A 21,668-nucleotide genomic window follows, 5' to 3' on the forward strand; every position below is an offset into this window, starting at 1 on the left:
TCAAAAAGGCATATGAGCAAAATGGTACACGCCGATAGGTTGGCTCCCTTCCATGAAAGACGAATTTAGGGTAGGAAAATCTTTTTCTAGAAAAGTTAGGGCCCTGTCAAAGAATTATTTTTATTAATTTGGATATTATTATTATTATTTTTTTTTTTCATATAATTTAAAAAACAAATTTGTGGTTTTAGTTTTCTTTCCACAGAGAAGTGAGACGTGAGCGTTGGAATGTTGCTACTTAAGAAATTTTGGAAGAAGCGTGCCGCTTGGGAAGTGGAAAGGAGTGGATGATTGCGCCTAGGAAGTCTGCCCTCCCCGCAGTTTTTGAATCGTGGTTTTCCCGCGGGGCGAAGGGTGAATGCCAGGGCGGAGACTTAGGGAGTCCTTGTAGAGGACGTTGGGTCCACAAAAGTCCCCCCCCCCTTGTTCAGAAACATAGGCGCACCCCAAGGAGAAGAACGGTCAACTGCAAAAACAAAATAAAGAAGAAAATTGGGCGCTAGAGCCGGCGAATCGTTGAGTTAAGAAGGCCCAGCTCAGAAAACAGGGCAGAGTCCAAGGTAAGAGCAGGAAGACACGCCGAGGACCCGAGAGACGACGTCGAGCTAAGGAAAGCAGGGAAGCCCCACGTTGGGAACTCCCCCGTTTAATTGTCGGGACGACAATCTGGAAGAGCGGGGGAGGAGAGTGTTACGTCCTTCGGCTTCGCGTGAAGCGTTCTCCGGATTGAAGATGCGAGTCGGGAAGAGATCGCGGATCGTTCCTTGACGACCGCGTTGTTTACGGCCTTCGCCTGTTTGATTCTGTTTTGGGCTTCCGCTTCGTTCTGACGTGACAGCCCGTGTTCTCAAGTTGTACGAGTTACTGTAATAAATAAGTTCCTTTTCGTAACACAGAGTTCCTTCTTTTGCGCGAGTGCTCGGCGAACGTTGAGTGAGCGTGTGCGAGTTTTGTGGACGTACGGACGAGCGTAACAATACTAAAAGCTCATCAAAATCAAAGAGGGCCACTTCCGTGGGTTTCCTTATAAGATTAAAAAGTCAAATTGATTCTTAAAGTAGGTAAAATAATACCTCTAACACATCCAATTAAAAAAAATTAATGCTTCACAAAATGGCAATAACTAGTAATTGAACTAGTAAGTGAAAAATTAAAATATTCTAACTGTTAAGAAATAATTTTTGATGGTGGTAATATAAGTAAATCGTTTGCTTTTGTTTATAGTATATGTTAGTGCTGGTCTACAACCTTGTTTTAAAGGGTATTTAAGCTCTAAGCCGTAAGAAATTGACCAATCACAGTCGAGTATTCTTCTCACATTCGTGTGAGGGTTACTGTGCAATTTTTTACGGCTTAGAGCTTAAATACCCTTTATAGCAAGGTTGTGGACCAGCACTTATGTAAACAAATGATTATTTTACACTTTTACTTTAATATTTACAAAAGATATTCTCTATACTTTTCTTTCATTATAGCTTATAGTTTTATATTTCAAAATGGCAATTTTTATGAAGCTATTTATGTCAGAATTAAATATTTTTATATGCTAATTTCATACTTTGTTCTTAATTTTTATACTCAAGTGTTTTAGCAAAAAAAATCAGCATTTATATTCATCATATTACGTCTAAATTCCGAGACTTTTTTGTATTTGTTCGGGCTACGCTCCCTGTATTCACTCATGCTCCTCGCCGGTTTTGGAATTCTGTACTCGCTACTGTTTTTCTTCCGATCATTCACTGATAGCGTGCTCGTTGAAGTAAACCTGCGTGATTTTTCCTTTCTCACCTTTTCTGATGTATTGCTTTATGTGGCTCTACTGGTTAAATTCAATTCGCTTGAAATAAAGCGGCAGTACACATCGCAAATCATGATCTCTTATTCTTCTGCCTAACCAGGAGTCATTCCGATGGCTCACATAAATCCGTAGATCCTCTATTCATATTCTCAAACAAAAACATTTTTGGTCCTTCGAGCCGGATTCGCGGAGTTTGCTAATCTCGTCCCAAGTCCACGCGATTATAAAATGTTATGCCGAACGATTCGCCTACGCTCTATATCGTCGTTATAACGATCTCGCCCCGCGAGAGCGACTTTCCATCCGAATGCGACTTTCGCGAGTACCGTTGTGTGACACCTCGATGATATTCGAGAACGTGAACGTGCGCTAGTTCTGTTTAGCTCCAATTGAGTCTCACGAAAATAGCCTCCTTCTACAACCTTGTAGATCGTTAGTATGATCTTTTTGGCTTGATTTCCCCCGTTGAAAATCTGCGTAAACTAGGTTTTTCGAAGCCGACTCGCGGTGTCGTGGAGAGTCGCAGAGGCGGTCTCAAAACTAACTGGGAGAAATTTCAACTGCATCATGACTACTTGATTAAAGCCCGTAATGCCGAGATCGAGAAGCTCCCGTACTTCGCCGACGATCTTTACGCAACGTGTGAAGAGAAATTTCTTGATGTAAACGGTACAATGATTGATCTGTTGGAAAGTATTGATCGCATGAATCAGAATACAACTGCCAATGAAGCCTCTCTGAACGCATCTGCTGGATTTCACTCTCGACGATTACCTCGAATCGAATTGCCGAAATTCTCTGGCGACTACGCTCAATGGAGTCACTTCCGAGATCTTTTCACGCCTTCGGCGGGCTCGTTCAATCGTAATATTATGCATCGTTTCTCGTTCTTGAGATCACTAAAAGATTACTAGGTAGATGTTTAGAGTTAGACCTAGGTTCTGTTCTTAATATAAGCACGCTTTATATAAGCACACTTTTATATTGGTACACACGCCCGTATACAAATGTTTATCTAAATATACTTTTTCTAAGTTAATATTGCCTCTGTAAACGTATTGTTCTTCTTGACAATAGGGCGATTATAAAATCTGTCAAAACCCATTGACTTTTCCGATCATCCCGCTAGACTCTTGATAACTGCTAAGTCCACTTCTTTTTTAAAAGCAGCGGACGTGGCCGCGTGTCAAATACTACAATGTGGGCCATAAGCTCCGCCGATGCCACATTTCCCTAAAAAGGGAATTCCCGAATCTACCTACTGATTGTGTTTTTTGACGCTGCTTTGTACGGTTTTCTAGTCGTGATAAACAGCAAATCGATCGATCCTCGGAGTTTTTTGTAACAACTAAATATCTCTCGAGAGTAACGGTTACACAAAGTTTCGGATTTTTTCTGAATGTCGGTAAAGTCAACAATGGTTGACAGGACCCTGACCGCGTTGTTTTTATTCTGTCTGGAATTTATTTCATATCCATTGCTTATTTCTCGAATGTCACTGATTTTTATAAGAGATAAAGTCTGCTTTCTATGTGCTGTCACTATTGCCAGAAGAACAACTAATTTATCTGTAAGATCCTGCAAACTAAGGTTTTCTAATGGATATAACTTCTCTAATTCTTTTAGTACAGGCTCTAGATCATAAATCCTTTGATATTTAGCCTTTGTTGGCTTTTCATTAAACATGTCTGTTAAAAATTTTGAAATTATGGGGTTTTTTCCCACTCTATCATCGCAAATCAATGACAGCGCCGATCTACATGTGTTCAAAGTTTAATAGGACGCACCAGCCTTATATTTTACAGTCAGCCAATTAACTACTTGACTGATTTGTGGAGCAAACATATCGAAGTTTTTTGCTACGCTAAACTTAGCTCAATTTTCTAAAGATTTCGAGTATTGTTTAAAAGTTGATTGAGTTACTGAGTTTAAAAGTAATTCTACTGCGTCTTCATTGATGTTTAGCCTTCGGAAGTTTTGCTGGGCAATCTCCCGGCCACTAAAATCATTTTCCCTGCTAATAGATGATAAATTTTTCTACAAGCAGAGAGTCAAAGATTTTGATTAGGCTCAAAATATAATGGTTATGATACCAGCATTGATTTCCATAAGGGAAACCAAGGCTGTAATTTCCAGTAGAGTACGATTAAGACACCTTGAGCTTGATTCACTTATATTTTTCTTAATACTCTCAATATTAAAGCAAATGGAGAGAACGCATAAAAGTCGTACGTCCATTTGATCGTAAATGCGTCAACACAGAAGGCCTCGGATCACTGTGCCACGAACAAAATTTTTTGCATTTTTTGTTGTTTCTTGCTGCAAACAGGTCAATTTAGGTACTCCGAATCTTAGTACAACGGCTTGGAAAGCCCAAGGCATCAACTCTCACTCCGTCTCAATATTGGTAATTCTAGATCCTTGGTCGGCCTCAACATTTTATTTTGACGCTATGTATGATGCTGTGATCCATAGGCTGCGTCGCTTGCAACATTGCTAGATTTTCCTGGTTATACTGTTGAGATGTAGGTATTGGATGCCTCCCATTTGATTAATATACGTCACAGTCGTAGTGTTATCAATTCGTAGCAATATCTGACAGTCATATTTTGTTGCTGCAAAACATCGTAATGCGTAAAAAACCGCTACCAATTCCAAATAATTAATATGAGCTTTTCGCTCTGATTCATCCCAAGTAGTTTACGTAGTTTCGTCATTGCACGCAGCACCCCAGCCAGTTAATGACGCATCTGAGAATATTTCCAGCTCATACTTCTGCTGTCTGATTGGGTTGATAGTGTGGCGACGCCAGCCACGCCATTGGTCAGAAGCCTTCGACCAGTCAGCAACCATCTACATGGTTGTGCGCTTAACGGACCGATACCTTGTGCATTTGTGAACGCTTGAGATATCGTTCAGTTGTCTCTACGGTCTCTTCTAGTACCCAACTAGTGTGGCGACGCCAGCCACGCCATTGGTCAGAAGCCTCCGACCAGTCAGCAACCATCTACATGGTTGTGCGCTCAACGGGCCGATACCCTGTGCATTTGTGAACGCTTGAGATATCGTTCAGTTGTCTCTACGGTCTCTTCTAGTTCGCACACGTTGATCTGTACGCGGCATCTTGAAAGTATTGTAACACGAAATCTAAATATATATACGTAGTGTGAAATTCCGAAGCAATCATTCTTGCGAACCCCCACAATAGCATCGGATATATGCAATTTTCACCAAACAAAGTCCGAATTTAGTGTCGCAGGCAGTCTCATTTTTGCATTATAGTTTCCTCTACTTTTCAACAACGCCAAATTTTTTTTGCATTCAAATCCCTTAGAATAAAAATTAAAGTAATTTAAATCGACTGACTGACAATATATAACGTCTTTCCGATGTGAACATTAAAAATTGCGATAAATATCACCACAGCCCCAGTGGTCGAATTGGCACGACACCCGCACAGTATACGGGAGGTTCCAGGTTCGAACCCTGGCTGGGGTGACATTTTTTCGCAATAAAAATTTAAAAACTATTTAATTTAGAAATTACTACAATTGACCAAAAGCCTTGGTCGAAATTAATAATGTCTCGATGATTGATCCGAAAAAGTGCTGTGTGAATCCGACAAAGCGGTTGGCTCACAGTTTTTCAATGTTCACATCAGAAAGACGTTATATATTGCCAGTCAGTCGATTTAAATTACTTTAATTGTTATTCTATATACTGGCGAAGATAATTCATTATTCCCCTTAGAATAAATCCAGCCGTATTGAACAGCTGGACAGACTGCCGTGATATTGCCCACAATTTGAGCAAATTCTCGAATGGTGCAAGACTGTAAAGTTTTAAATTTTGTAATTAATGACAAGATCAACTGTTTTTTCTTCTCCGGAAGCTTAAGAGTCATGCAACTATAGTCTACAATAAAACCAAGAAACTGGCATCTTGTGCTTGGAATTAAATTATTTTTGTTTTCATTAATTAAGAACCCCAAAGACTATAGAACCTGCTGCGTTGCCTCAATATTTTTTTAGCATTCTTCGACATTTTTTCTAAGATACCACCATTATTCAGATAAGCTACCGATTTGAAACCCTTTTTTTTCAAAAAAATCACTACCGGTTTTGTGATTTTTTTGTACAACCACGAAGCCGTATTCAGTCTGAAGGGAAAACACACGAATTCCTACACACCTTTTGTAAATGAGGTTCGTCCCTTAGATTTAACGAAGTATTTTTAACTGTTTTTAATTGAACTGGCGGTTTATCGAATTTAATTTTGTATCCGGATATACTATTTAAAATGAACTTATCCGATGTGATTCTAGACCAAACTTCAATATAGTGTCTTAATCGTCTTGCTATTTTCCCAACCTCTACTTCGACGTTGTTAAAGCTCAGCTGTGCAATCGGCTGTTGAATTTGCGTTTGCGCTGGTATGGAACGATGTTTCTCGTGAACTTTCCTCTGGATACTCCTCTGAGGTGCCTTGCGGTTGTAGTCTGCCTGTGACTGGTTGGACGACTTCGCAGGCAGGCCCCTCCAGTTTAAACCTAAACAAGACCTGAAAGGCGGCTTTTTCTCTGTTGCTTGAGTCTTCAATGACAAACCCACTTTTTTCACCAATTTAGCTGTCTTCACTCTTTGGGATAGTGTTGAACCAAACAAAAACTCATCAGTTTCCGCTTTCTCGAGAAAGGTTTTAGCTTTTTTGTCGATCCTAGAGTAAATAAAGGCCTTCCTCGCTTTGGTGAGTTGTTTAAACAGCTCACACATGAGTCCGCCTGAATCTGTTAAAGCTGTTAAAAGCTCTTTCCTGTCGATTTCGGTTTTTTTATCGTTGAGAATCATATTGACTGCTTTTCCCAGTGACAACAGGCTAGCGCCATAAAGATCCTGGTCAATTGCCAGATATTTATCTCGTTTCTTCATTGTGTCATTCACGATTGCTTCCACTTCTAGATTTAACTTAGATGTGTCAATGGGACAATTTACGTGAGTACATTTTGAAAAATTCAATTTTGCTCTTTTTATAGATGCCTTTGGCGAGGACTTTCTTCCAAGTCTCTGCCGGTTTTGGATAAAATACAAATTCCTCTTCGTTGCTAGAGAGCTTTTCGCCAAGAATCTCCAAAGTCTTCTCATCCAACTCGACAAAGTCTTCGTCTTTTTCGAGTTCTGTCACTTCCAGATTATTAAAGTTTTGATTTCCACTTTCGTTTTTTTTATCTCCCTCATCGAGCGGAGGATTTAAGTCAATGTTTAGAGGAACATCTGGAAGTGCAAACGATCTAGGTTATAAGCTGTCAATTCATTGATCCAAAAGAGAACATTACTCTTTATATAACCTAGTCAGTTCGTACGGAATTGTCTCGCCTCTCGTGTGAGCTCACCGCCGATAAGATTGCCTCAATCTTAATGAAGAGGACATCCAATTAATAGTCAAATTATACCTTACTTGCATCTTTTGAGATTAACGAAATAGTATCATAGTTTCGACTACTTGACGGTGATACATTTTTACCTTTTTTAATCAATTTCTCTTGAATTCTCTGCAGCTTTTTTCGTAGCCTTTTCACTGAGGGAGAACGCACTTTTTCTTTTTCGCTTCCTCATAGAGGAAACTTTGTTTTCGTAAATTCGTATATGAACCTTTGATTGCGTATAAAGTTGGCTCTAATCAACCAAATTAAAAAATATATATATAAAATAAGGGTAAAAAAGAGAAACCAAAGAAAAGATTATTTTTTTAGTTTTTGATGCTAATATGTTCAGAGTGTTCTAAAACGTCAAAACATTGCAATATTGCGAAATTACTCCTACCAGGCACTCGGCTTCCGCGTCGACGTCCCCGATTTTCTCGGCGTCGTCGCCCTCCTCTCCTCAAGCCTGGACAAGGATTGCCGCCTTGAGCAAATCCCAGAGCGTGACCCCTTCGATCGGTACGCGGGGAACCCCACATCGAGGACTTTGCGTTGAAGTCCCCCGCGACTATGACCAGGCCAGGCAGGCATCTGCGGACGCACGCGTCCAGCTCGTAGAGCATCCGCTCGTACCTGACCCGATCCCACCTCGGAGGGGCATATACTCCCACGACGAAAATGAGCCCCCACTTTACTGCCACAAACCCATTCCCGGCCTCGATGGGATTGCACGGGGGAGAATGTGGCAGTGTCCTCCATGTTATTGTGGCAGAGCCGCTACTGTCCACTGCCCAGCATGGGTGGTTCGCTGGGACCCGGTAGGGCTCCGTTACAATTCCTAAACCACACCCGCGTTCCGCCAGGGTATGCACGAATAGATCCTGTGCGGCACGGGCGTGGTTCAGATACGTCTGCAGAATCGGCAAAAACATTTTACTCTGTCCTCGAGGGGTCCTCCACCCTTGCCCTCGCCAATTCTGCCGTTACCGCCTCCACCTCCATAGACTCGACAAGCCTCTAGTTTGTCGGGGGAACCACTAGCCCCTTTGACTCTTCCCTAGCTTTATCTGCTTCCGCGGCCTTGGACGCGGCCGTGGGTTTGGAGATTTTTGGGGGCTTGACCTTGCCCCCGGCGACCTTGTAGCCGTTCACCCTCTCCGAACTAACCACCCTGGGCTTGGCCTTAGTGCCCAGCGCCGTCGTGGACGCCTTAGACTTCTTCCTCGGCGCCAACGTCGATGGTCTTTCTCCAGCGGCGCCTTTTTCCGCGCCGGCTGTCGTCCTCTGAGCCGCCTCTTTTCCCTTTTTCGAGGGGGCTGCTCCTCCCTTGCTTTTTCTGCCGCCGGGGCAAGACTCGTTGCCCACCCCACCCGATGATTGCTGGGCAATCCCCGATTGACGCAGATGGCACACCTGAAAAGGGCCTCGCATATCCGAGCCGGGTGGCCCGTTTCGCCACACCGGTAACACGCACCGGTGCGGTCAGTCGCATCGCTACAGGTATTCCTGGTATGCCCAAGCTCCAGGCATCTGTAGCACTGCAATGGGCGCTTGCCCAACATCTCTATTTCGGCACTTGCCCAGCCCATTGCAATACGGCTTTCCTTCGTGACCGCGTTCGCCGTGACCAACGGGCATTTGACGAACGCGATACAGAGACCGTTCGGCATCTTCCGGATCGGCCCCACCGCTACACTCGAGGGGTACGTATCCCCCTTAATGGCCAGAGTGTTCCGGACTTCCTCCTCTGTGACGAATTTGTCAAATCCGCTCACTCTGAGCTCGGCTGTCATAACTGGTCGCCTGACCCGAACTCCTTCCTTCCCGGCCAGAACTTTGGCCATATTAGCCGCCAGAGCATCCGCCTTAGCGGCGCTATCTTGCCAGGATAACTCCAAGCTCGAGGCCCCTGTGGCCGTTTTTCTGACATTTGGAGATTTTACAATCCCCAAATCCGACAGTTTTATGGCCTTCCTCACCTGGGCCATGTACCTCCGTACTCCTCCTTCGGGCAAGTTAGTGTGACTGCCGCCGTCCTTGGTGCCCTGCGCTTGGCCTTCTTGGGCTTAGACGGGGCAGCGCTTTGGCTGGCCGGTTTGCCACTGGGTCCTGGCTTGTTTTCCGCTTTCCCGGCGGTTTGCTTTACCGGGAATTTCGGCTTTCCGGCCCCCGCCTTCTCTTTCCTTCCCACGACCTTGGACCACGGCGTAACTTCCGTGTCCCCCGTGGGAGTAGGTGCAATAACGGGGAGCTGCGACGGGGTCCCTTCACCTTCCGTTCCAGACTCTCTTTCCCTTCCTTAAGAGACGCTTTCTCCGGCTCGTTTTTTTTAGCGGTCTTGGCGCTCTAGTTGCTTTTCCCGATTACACCCTCCGGGTCGACGGACCTCTCGTTCTTGGGAAGGTTTTTCGCCTCTCGTCCTTCTTTGTGGGAACTTGGGGAACTATTTCCGACAATTTTCGGAAAAGCTTCTCCTCCAATTTTCCCAAATTCTTGTTGATGCACGTCACCAGCATCTGTGCAAGGCAATCCTCCATTGTCTTCCCTACAGCACTTGGGCTGCATCCGCGTTCACCTCCCTGGTGGGCATTGCGGGCGGCACTGCTGGATCGATCGCCATCTTTTTCCCTTGTATGGCCGGTCTTACCGCCTCCAGCATGCCCTCCAGAGCAATCTGCTCTAAGACCTTGTCTCGCGAGCTCTTGATCACTTCCTCCGTTTCCATGGCAGAAGCCGGTGGTAGGTTCTCCACTTCTTCCGGAGGTTGCAGGGTGACCTCTGTCGGAAGCTCATCCTCTTCCGCCATCGGAGGTTCAAGTTCTTCCTCCGAAGAAGGTATGTTGAACCTTTTCCTCTTTGCGCCCTTGTCACGCTCGAGCCGCGGCCAGCGCTCTACTGCCCGCCCGTCCATCTGGGCCTGCATCTGCTCTATCTTCGCGCGTTGGTTCTGCATCTCCCGCTCAACTTGCGCGTATCGCTTCTAGTCCTCGGAGGGCCTCGATCTCTCTCTCCTGAAGGGCAATCTTTTCTCGCAGCCTCTTTAACTCGACGTCTTTTACGAGGCCGCCCTCCGGATTTTCAACCCTTTGTACGAGATGAGAGACCGCGAACTTAATTGTCGCGGCCGATTTATTAAGTCTTGCTCTCATGCCGCCATGGAGATTTTTTTACCTTTCGGTGACCAGGTCGATCGCGTTTACCGCCTCTAGGATGGCTGCTGGAATCGCGTCTATAAAGACGAATCTCATCTTTTCATCCGCCTTTTTCTCCGCAATTACCCTATTGCGTAAGAGGTCAGCAGGTACCACCGCCTCATGCACCTGCTTCATTCCCTGGGCAGCCTCAATCAGCTCCTTCCTTGCATCACGGAGCACCTTCACTTCAATATTGGGACAGTTCTCCTTACCCACTAGTGCGATTACTTCCCTTCTCGCGTCCTCCATTATCTCCCTTGCAACCGCGGTTTCCTCTGGGGTAAGCGCGAGAGCTTGCGCGGGAGATTGCGCGAGAATCTGCGTGGGAGTTTGCGTGGGGGTTCCTCCTTCGTTGTCGCTATCCACGACCTCGATCTCCACGTCTCCCTTCGACTCTAGTGCCTCCGTCTCCGAGAAAGAGTCCCGATCCATGGACGGGATTCGCTACTCGGGTGAAGGGCAGGGTGGGTCTTGCTGCCTCCTCTTCCCGAAACGTACTTTTCACAACACCTCCACGGAAAGTTCGACTTACCATGCCTGTAGAGAAGGGCGAAAGCGGCCAATTTCACGCCAGGGCGGCATAGCGGGCGGAAAGTAACCACTTTCCGCCCTCTAGGAAGGAAAGTAAGCCCTGGCTTGAAATTGACCACTCTCGCCTCTCTCTAGGCATGGAGGTCAAACTTTCCGTAAAAATATTGTGAAAAATATCGTGTGAACCTCGGGGCGAAAGCTTTTTTAGACTCGTGTGATTTGCCGCCCGAGCCGAAGGCTCGGGCGGCAAACTTCACACTCGTCTGAAAAACGCTACTTTCGCCCCTTGGTGCACAATATACTATTACTCTTGGAGCGTATCTTGCTCCTAGAGCGAATCTTCGATTCAGACGCAGATTCAGCCGCGTGCTTTTTCTTTTCCCGCCGTGATTTCCTGCTCTTGAAGCAGGATGTCTCACGCCTGTTCGAGCGTCCTCCCGCAACGCTTCCGCGGTCAGAGGCTCGACACCTCACCCGAAGCTCGCGTGTTCCGGGTCTCCTTGATCCTCTGGGCGCAACCCTACTCCTCCTCTTCCTCCGTACTTGTTTTGTAAAGGTGTAGGTCCGTCATTTTTGTCCACACCACCCGCTACGGCTGTGCTATCCAGGGCATGCCCTCACCGACCGACCAGGACTTCTGGCCGGCCGAGCCTCAAGTTCCCCCGAGGGGATGGCTATGCCACGGGCCCCCGGAATGTTACATCGGGGGCACTGGGTTCCAGCCCCCTACTGACCCGTGGGCGGAGCAAGCTGCCTCTCACGGGCTTTCGGGGGTCCCCGGACTCCGACCCCCGGGGCACCGTAGCGGGCGTCGCCACGCGGGGGGCCCCACAGACGGTTGGGGCGAAGGAGGTCGCACCCCCTCCATCGCCTTGCCCGCCGTGGCGACTAGCGTGTCTGCCGCCGCCGCCGGCCGAGGTGACCTCCGCACCGACGACGGACTCTCACACTTCGATGGCCGGGTTTGGAAGGGATGCGATCCCCGACCTCGGAATATGCCCAAGCGGCCCAGGCAATTCTCCACACTTGGCGGACCGTGGGACCACGCCCTTGGTGTGCAACCGTCAAGTGTGGGCCTCTCCTCCAACCGACCCAGGACCACGTCCTGGGCCGGCTTGAAAAAGGGTTACCCCTTCTCCCCCTTCTGCCGGAGCACCGGCGTGCAATGGAGAAAAGAGAGGAGGTCTTCCCGTCCCCTCGGTGAGACGGCATCTCTGCCGACCTCGGGAACGGGGACCACCCTCCCCTAACCCCCCCCCTCCCCCGGTGGTTTTTTATCGAGGTAACCTTCCTCTAGGCCGGTGGGGTGAGACAAAAACCTCGCCCTCTTTCGGTCCCGGCCGACCGGGCGGTTGAAGTCGAGGTCGCCTTTCCCTACCGGCTAGCGGAGCTGGCGGGCCGAAGCCAGCCAGCTCCTAAGCAGGGTAGCCGGGTCCCCGGTTTTCTATCTGGGTTCTTCTTCACATAGGACGGTTGCGAGAGCAAAGGCTCGTCCCTCACGGCCCCGTCCAGGCCGGGCGGACTTATTATAGAAGCTGCCTACCTCGCGAGCTCTGAAAAAGGCTCCCCGGTCCACGACAGCCTCTCAGGATTGCCGTAGATTACGGTACTGCTGTGCTCGGGTACTCCGGGTGCGCAAAACTTGTACCAAATGGCTCTAATGGTCCCCGAAGGAACCACAATGGCGTCAAATGGCCCCTGGAGGAACACGGCACCACATGCTAAAGGCGCAAATATTAATATTTTTTAATAATTTTTTTTACAATATATTTAATATATGTACTTTAAAAAAATGACAAACCAATTCGATTAAATTTATTATTTCTTGCGAAAAAAATTCATAAAAATAGCATTTTTTTCCGGCCGTCACAGTGGTTTCCCCCTTTAAGGGAAGAGCAAAAATAATTTTAAGAGTTCTTAGAACTCGAGTTTACATGAAGGATCCCTCGAAGGGGTAGATATAAACTTATTGTAAAGAGCAAATTTGCATCTCTTTCAATGTTTCTATGTTATCGTGCGTAATGGGTTTTTTGAAAGTTTTCTCATATTGTAAATCTGGAAATAGCGTACTCCAATTCCATTTATAAATTATCGTCTCAAGATTTATTTAATAAAGTAAATGCAGGTTTTGGGTAGACTAGGTATCTTAGGTAGTGCATATAAAATCAATAGGATTAAAAAAATTTAAAGCCATTCTATATAGTGTATATTTTTCGTCATGTTGAACTATTCTCTTGACGCAATGATAAACGACGGTTTTGATGTCCTATTGACGTCACTTTGACTAGGCTGTTTTCACTCACAGTACCTGCTGGATCCTTAACGTAACGTACAAAGCGGCAGCGCAGTACAAGGTGTCACAGAGTTAATACGTTATTAAAGATTTGGTGTAATCGCTTACTGCGTAGGGAGTTTATAAACTTTTATTTTGCAACTTACTTTACAGATATTTAGTTGCTTTTTGTTACACATAAAACTAAGAACTTTAGTATAGTCTATTTAGCAAGTGTCATATGGTGTATATTTCTATTGTGTACGATAAAATAAAAGTAGTGATGTCGGGTAGCGCAAGATAGTTTGTATAACCCGCCATATTTTATAAATACTTATTTTATACTCTATTGTTATTTTTTTAAGAGTAATATTATTATGTTAAATATATATTATGAGTATTTATTATTAATAAAAATTTTAAACACGTTACATACATTTGTATGACATTGTTACAGCAAGTATAAAAACAAATTTATAATAAATTATAATATAATAAATTGTAAAATATATATATATATAATTATTATTATAGACTATTAATCACATTAATATTATTATATCAAAATGCGAGAAAAATTATTTTTTTGCAAAATTAATTATGTGTCTCGCACATTACCGAGCCTATTCCATATTACCCTTCCAAAATCTATCTTCGAAAAAATTGATATAACATTAAACTTACCATAAATAAATAAAATTTGTTAGGAATATGTTATAACAAACATTTGGTATTGCAACTCAGTGAAAATAGTTCAGTTATATTTAATAGTTTTCAAGTTATTTTAAAAAAACTTAGGGTATCACAATATCCGCACTTCCTCTATTTCGATAAGAATTTGTAAAAAATTAATTTTTCGATTCCATCAAACATACATATCCTTTCAAATTTCTTCATTGTTTTAATATTGACCTTCCATTGTTCTCGTATAAAGCAAACACTCAGTTTACATTCATTTAGAGACCCTATAATCAGATAATCATAAACCAGAGACTGCCCATCAGACTATTTCTTCAAAAACTTGCGAGAGAGAAGGATATAAGAAAGAAAGAGAAAACGATATTGCATTCATATTGCTTTTTCTTTCTCTCTTATATCTCTTTCTCTTTTTTTCTCTTGTTTTTTAAGAAAAATGGCGGACTAATCAAAAGTGGGGCCCTTATGGACAGTCTCTGATTAGAGAGTCTCTAATTTTATTTCCTTAATTACATTGATGTAGCATAAAGTTGACTCTAAAATATTCTAATTTTTTACTCACAACCTTTTACTATATTTGCATCGTTGTTTTTCAAAATGCTGTTAGTATAATTTTTAGATTAGATTTTGAAGGTGTTAACGCACAATATACTCAGCGAGAGCAACTCCACACAAGGTGATTCGAGACAACCCTATTGTCCCAAAAATGTCAGATTCCTGACTCGATTCTGAGACAATTTTTCCTTTAGCAAAATTTTTGTCAAAGCTTAGAGTTTTCGAGTTATAAAAAAAGTTACCTTATTACGGGCCGGGTAAGCAGCAGCGGCGCGACTCATCGACGCGGGCACGACTCACCATCCGCTGGATGTTAATCCGTTAGAGTACAATTCACTCACTCTCAGAGATAACAGCACGGTATATTGATAATTTCTTGTCGCTTCGATGTAAAGACGGTTTATGGAGGCGAGGATTCGAGGAATAAGGCACCTGGTTGGATCAACTGAGCGCTACACACGAGAATACATCACATACATGCAAACACATTTTCTATCTTCTTCTCTCTCACTCACTCACGCAATCACTCACTTACGTTCACTATTTCCTTGTGTAGAAAATTGATAACTTGGTGTTGCTGTAGTTGTTAGTATGTATTGTATTGTGTTAGTATGTTGTTTGTATTAAAAGAAAAATACATATGAATTTCTCAATGAATCGTAGTTTGAAACAAGTGTTAATTATAACTTTCACCAGAGAGAAACCTGAGAGAAGCCATCCCGGTGTTTTTCGTCAATTTTTGTGTGTCGCATTTTCCGACGCGCCGCTTGAGAAAGTGCAACTCAACTACGTCGTTTCGCTCGGTAACCGCACGTGGTTTGCGTCCGTGCTAATGGTTCGTGTCCGAACTAGCCAGTTAGAGGGGATATGCTGCGGCCGCGGCGCACACAGTGGAGCCGTTTGCGCGAATCGCGGAAAAAATTATGTTACTTGTAAAATATGCAATGAATGATCATAGAACCTTTCAATGTTGACTTATAAAAATTGCAAAAATGTATATTTATTAAAAATTAATGATAGGAACAAGTATTTGATTGAAATTAAATAAAAATTCAATTTACATTTAATTTACGTATAAGAGCAAAGTAATTCTTGCGTTTCATCGCTTAAGTCTAAATTTTTTTTATGTGGTTTACTTATTAAACTAGTTATTAACGGATCGGATGACACGAGCATCATATATGCATAACATCTTTATTTGTAAACAGACGGCTACATTTTCTACTATGATTAAGTCGATATCGTTTATAGTCCTTATTTCTTGCCTCTTGAGCTTCTTCCGATAATGTCCCAACAGGTAACGCTGCATTTTCCGAGGCATTTTCTATAATTTCCTTACCGTGAAGAAGAATTTTATGAACACTAATTGGCATAAAGTACCAAGAATATTTTTCAATAAATATTTGCGCTGCCTTGTACGCATAAGAACCGAATTTTTCTGAATTTATTTCTTCACCACAATTAATCGTTTGTAATATTGTGGAAAATATTCTGATCAATTCCTCGTCAACTCCAGTTATTTCTGCTGTGATTTTTGGATCAGCAAAAAATCGTCGAGAAGTATTTCCGTCATTAGATGATCCGGAACCTTGTTTAACGATGTCTACCCTCAGTCCAAGTTTATTATAAAAAGCGTCTTGTATTCTTTATTTTGTTTCTTCTTTTTGAACGCGTGTTTGTGGCGTTGTTGACCACTTCTTGAAAGACAAATTGTAGGCAATATGTATATAATATACATTCCATGTATTTGATTCGTGCGTGCAAGGGTGACATTCCTAATTTGAGTGCTTCTTTTCTTTGTTAGACCTTTTATTAATTTCTGTTAAGTTGTTTATTTGAGATGGTTTGGAACCGCAAATAAAGCACGAAGATGATGAAGGCGTGTGGGTTACAGCTTGAGCTACCTTACCGTCTATCATCGTAAATATCATTTGATGATTTATTTTGAATATGGTTCCGAACTTTTCTATTTCTGTTTCTCGTAATTGAGCAATTTCGTCATCCATACGTTGCTTTTCACTTTTTATTTTTTCAGCAGTTTCTTTTGTGTATTCAAATTGTATTGCTCTGCAATATCTCGTTGAAGAAGGTCGATCATTATTCCAAATAATATTTTTATCGTAAAATAATTTTTTCCGCGATTCGCGCAAACGGCTCCACTGTGCGCCGCGGCCGCAGCATATCCCCTCTAACTGGCTAGTTCGGACACGAACCATTAGCACGGACGCAAACCATGTGCGGTTACCGAGCGAAACGACGTCGTTGAGTTGCACTTTCTCAGGCGGCGCGTCGGAAAATGCGACACACAAAAATTGACGAAAAACGCCGGGATGGCCTCTCTTAGGTTTCTTTGTGCTTTCACTCATATTTAACGTAAATATCAAGTCACGTTCACAGTAATCATTTGGTGATTAAAAATCACTCGAAGAAAGAAACCACGCAACGCTACACTAACACACGGCACGTATTTACTTCAGCAACGGACAGATTTTTGGTTATAACTGCACTCGGTCATGCCCACGGTTGTATGTACAAGTTGGATAACTCCCCGCTTTTTTAGTGGTGGGGGGAAGATCCGCTAAGCGGTCCTGTTTTTTAGTTCTCATTGCAACCGCGAGAGTTGTTACTATCGGAAAAGTAGTGGCGGCGCGTGCGCACTTGTACTGTGTGTGAGAGACAAGAGATCTTAAAGCTTTTGCACAATAAAAAATATAAGGAGCAAGGAACAGATATTAGCGATTAGGACTAAAGAATCAAGAATAAAATTGGATGCACGATAAAAAATACAGGTAACGGAAACAGGGAATAACACAGACAAAAGATTTTTAACCTATTGGAAGCCATGTATTAATGTTACACCAGCTTTATTCCTGATTTTTTATTTCTAATCGCTAATATCTGTTCCTTGTTCCTAATATTTTTTATTGTGAGGAGGCCCTTATGTCTCTTACTAGTAGTTACAATAATCGCAAGGTTTTGAGTTCCGATTCCGCTTTTTCCTTTTATAATAATAATAATAATAATAATTATTATTATTATTATTATTATTATTGTTACTGTTGAAGAATAAAAAAGCTCCCGCACCGGAAATAAGCCGTGCATGTATTATTAGCGTGCTCTAAGAACACAGCGCGCAGCCACGCGAGGGAACTACTTGCGTAACACTACGCCGTCTATCCTCCACTGATATACATATATATGTATCCCGATCGCGAGCAAGCTCTCTCTCTGTATCTGACCGCCGCCGTGTAATAAACTCGTTTAAACGTTTATGCAACACGTGCATCGAAAGTGCCCCATTACGCACGTTACGCGTGCGTGATAGACCACTTTCCAGGCACTTGCAACATAAAATAGGGAGTGTAAGCCGTGTGTAACCGCACCCGGGAATTTTCATCTTACCTCATTTGTTACACAAATAACTAATTCGCAATTGCGTCCCTATTTTCCCACAGGTTATGGGCCCAGGCGCGCGTGAGTAAAAGTGAGCCGGAAAACGCTCAAGCCAAAATGCAAAGTGTAAAGCAAGTGCGCTGTTGATGTGCAGAAAACGCACAAGTCAAAACGCGAGACAAGGCGGTTGAACACGTGTGTCGAACGTTCCGTTCTCTCTTGTGTGCTACACAATCGTGGACAAAAATGAGTGTGACGGGGTTTCGCATAAAACCGTTGAAGAAGGACAATTACGACACGTGGAAAATACAAGTACGAGCACTACTGATTAAAAATGATGGATGGGGATACGTTGACGGTACAATGGTCAAACCGACTGTCGGTGCCGACGCAATAGCCGCGTGGATTAGTGCCGATTCCAAAGCAATGTCCGACCTGATCCTCTCAATCGCACCCGAGGAGCTGAAAAACATCAAGGGCTGCACGACTTCCAAAGAAGTTTGGGACAAACTAAAGACGACGTACGAGTCACAGGGCCCGGAGAGAAAGGCCATGTTGCCCAAGAGGCTCATACAACGAAAAATGGAGGACGGTGAAGACATGCGCACGCATCTAGCGGACTTTTTCGACGTCATCGGAAAACTCGAAGACATGGAACTCAACATAGACAAGGAGTTAATCTCCATCCTCCTACTGTATAGCATACCGGATTGTTACGAACCGTTTAGAGTGGCGATCGAAGCAAAGAACAAAATTCTCGAACCGGAAGCTCTCAAGGTAAAAATGATTGAAGAATACGAATCGCGGATGCGCAGGGATGACGGTGGTGCTACGAGCGCCATGTTCACGTCGCGAAATAAAACCGGAAAGTCGAAGAGACACAATCCGAGCGGCGCGACGAAGAAAAATAAAAACGCGGACATCAAATGCTATAAATGTGGAAAGACGGAACATTTCGCGAGACAGTGCCGAACGAATAAGCAGGCGAAGAAACCAACCGAGAAATCGACCGATGACTCAACGAATTGTGCGGAAGCTACCATGTGCGCGCGCGCGAACACACATCGCGAGACAACATACGGTTCCGCGAGTGATATAGCAAGCGAGCGCAAATGGTGCGTGGATTCGGGCGCGACATCGCACACGTTGAACGATGAAACGAAGTTCCACAATATACGCCGAAATGACGACGAACCCGCGGTAAATCTCGCGAATAACGAGTCGACGAAAAGTTACGGTAAAGGAACGGTGCGAGTAAACATTGGTGATAAAATAAATATCGCGTTAAAGGACACGTTACTCGTGCCAAATCTCCGAACGAACTTAATGTCCGTGGCAAAAATTACGAACAACGGGTTCGAGGTAATCTTTCAAAAAACGAAAGCCGTTGTGATAGACGCGCACGGAAACACCGGTATGACCGCGGAACGCAAAAATGATTTATATCTCGTACCGGAAGCGAGGAAAACCGCGAGCGTGGCGAGAACCGGAAGTGCTAAGAAGAATCCATGGTAGGATCTACACGAAAAACTCGGACATCTGAATATGAGAGATTTGAAAAGTATGGTGGAGAACAAGAGGATGCATTCGGTCGATATCAAATGTGACGAAGAGTTACAAAAATGTGAGGTGTGTATGAGTGGAAAGTTAACGCGGGCGCCATTCTCGCGCTCAACTTCAACGAGCTCAAGCGCATTAGAGCTGATACACACGGACATATGCAGGCCGATGAAAGTGCCATCTCTAGCAGGATCAAGATACTTCGTGACGTTTGTTGATGATAAAATGCGATACTGTGAGATTGTTTTCATGGCTCAAAAGAGCGAGATCTTCGAAAAATTTAAGGTCGTTAAAGCAAAAATCGAGAAACAAACGGGACTAACAATCAAAACAGTGAGGTCTGATAACGGTCGCGAGTATCTTAGCAACAAATTCAAGGACTTCTTCGAAAAGGAAGGGATAGGGCACCAGCTTAAAACAACCTGTCGTCGAAGCGCGGATCTAGCTCGCGGCGGGTCTAGGTTCGACGGAGGCGCGGAGGGACAGAGGCAAGGTGGGTGCCGACAAAATAAAGCGTATTTGTCCGGTTTAACAAAATAACAACGATTATTTAATAGCAATAAATGATTAGGATAGATACAATGACTGATGTGTCGCGGGCGGCTCGCGGTAACTCGCGGTACGTACGGGGCGGAGCCGGGACTTTCGGCGGTCTCGCGGGCCGAATCGCGTTACAATGAGTATCGGTACGGGCGAAGCCGGTTTTCCCGGGCGGTGCGGATCGGAGCGCGGGAAAATGGCGCGCGGCGCGGATCGCGGGCAAGACCGCGGTAATTCGGCGCGGTTGGCGGCGGGATCGAGCTTAGCGCGAGATCGACCACCGAGAAACACTCGGCAGTGGCTACGAGCGGCTAGCTCGAGGAGAAACGGCGCGAGTACGGCCACCGGGAAACGTTCGGTGGTGGCCGACTGCAAGCGTCGAGGGGTGGAGTGGTCTCCGATCGAAAAGCGCTCGGTGGAGGCAGAGAAGCGCTCTGCCCCCGTTCGGATATCCTCGGGGAGGAAGCCGGTCGTTTGTCGAGACACGCTCGACGAAGACAGAGAATGCCGGAGGCGCTCTATCCTCTTTGCGGACGGGCTTTGGATAAGCAAATGATCGCGGAAGCTGGTCGTTTGCCGAGACACGCTCGGTGAAGACAGAGAATGCCGGAGGCGCTCTACCTTCTGTCGGACTGGCTTAAGGACGTTCTCTCGTCTTTATACTAGAGAAAATCGATTTTTTTAGGATTTTCTTGAAACTGTGAATATATGTTAATTTAGGTGTGCTTTATGCGTGGTATAAATTTCAGTACCTCTTCCGGTATAAAAAATCAAGATACTGAGCCTCAAAGTTTTAACTTTTACTAATGAAAAGGTTTTCCAGGCCAAACGGTAAGAGATACGAGGTTGGCCAAAAAGACTAAAGTTGCTCCTCTCATCGAGTTCTATAAGGAAAAAATGCCAAAACTAAAAAAAAATAAATTAAAAATTTTTTTTGAAACTTTGAGGCTCAGTATCTTTATTTTTTATCCCGGAAAAGGTACTATACCACACATAAAGCACACCTAAATTAACGTATATTCACAGTTTCAAGAAAATTTTAAGAAAATCGATTTTCTCTAGTATAAGGACGAAAGAACGTCCTTAATGTGGAAACTCAGAATCGGTGTGGTCGGTGAGACGGATGATCAAGAATCGCGAATTGTGCCAGCGACGCCGGGCTTATATAAGCGTCGCGGCGGCGCACAGTGGGGACAAATAGAAATTTACTGTTCAAAAATCGCTACAGACCGTAATTCTTAACCGATCGAGACGTTTTTTTTTAAATTAATTGTTAATAAATTTCCCACAAAACTGTGGAGTTCGATTTTTTAAAAAGACTCTTTGAAATGTACAATATTAATAACAATTTGAAAATTATTTTAACCTGAAGTTGAATTAATTAAAAGAATTAAAGTTACTTTTGCATTGAGCTAGCTTACGTAACAGTTTTTGAAGTCACTAAATACAAATCTGTTATAAACAAATGTTAGAATTAATATTTGACTATTGACAGTCGTCAAATTAAAAAAATGCATGTTTTGACTGAATATATATATAGTAATAAATAAATAAATATAAAACAAATGCAAAATAATTCGAGTAAAAGAATATATTCAGTCAAAACATGCATTTTTTAAATATATATATATATATATATATATATATATATATATATATATATATATATATATATATATATATATATATCAAGAGACACGGTAGTGTCTC

General features: G+C 43.7%; 1 pseudogene; it reads right to left on the reverse strand.

Annotated features, from left to right (window-relative positions):
• Positions 1-2,828: 2,828 nt before the first annotated feature.
• Positions 2,829-8,149, reverse strand: LOC112460371 (annotated as a pseudogene).
• Positions 8,150-21,668: the final 13,519 nt, after the last annotated feature.

Source organism: Temnothorax curvispinosus, unplaced genomic scaffold (genome assembly GCF_003070985.1).
Source record: "Temnothorax curvispinosus isolate PA1 unplaced genomic scaffold, ASM307098v1 QBEX01001161.1, whole genome shotgun sequence".
Classification (NCBI taxonomy): domain Eukaryota; kingdom Metazoa; phylum Arthropoda; class Insecta; order Hymenoptera; family Formicidae; genus Temnothorax; species Temnothorax curvispinosus.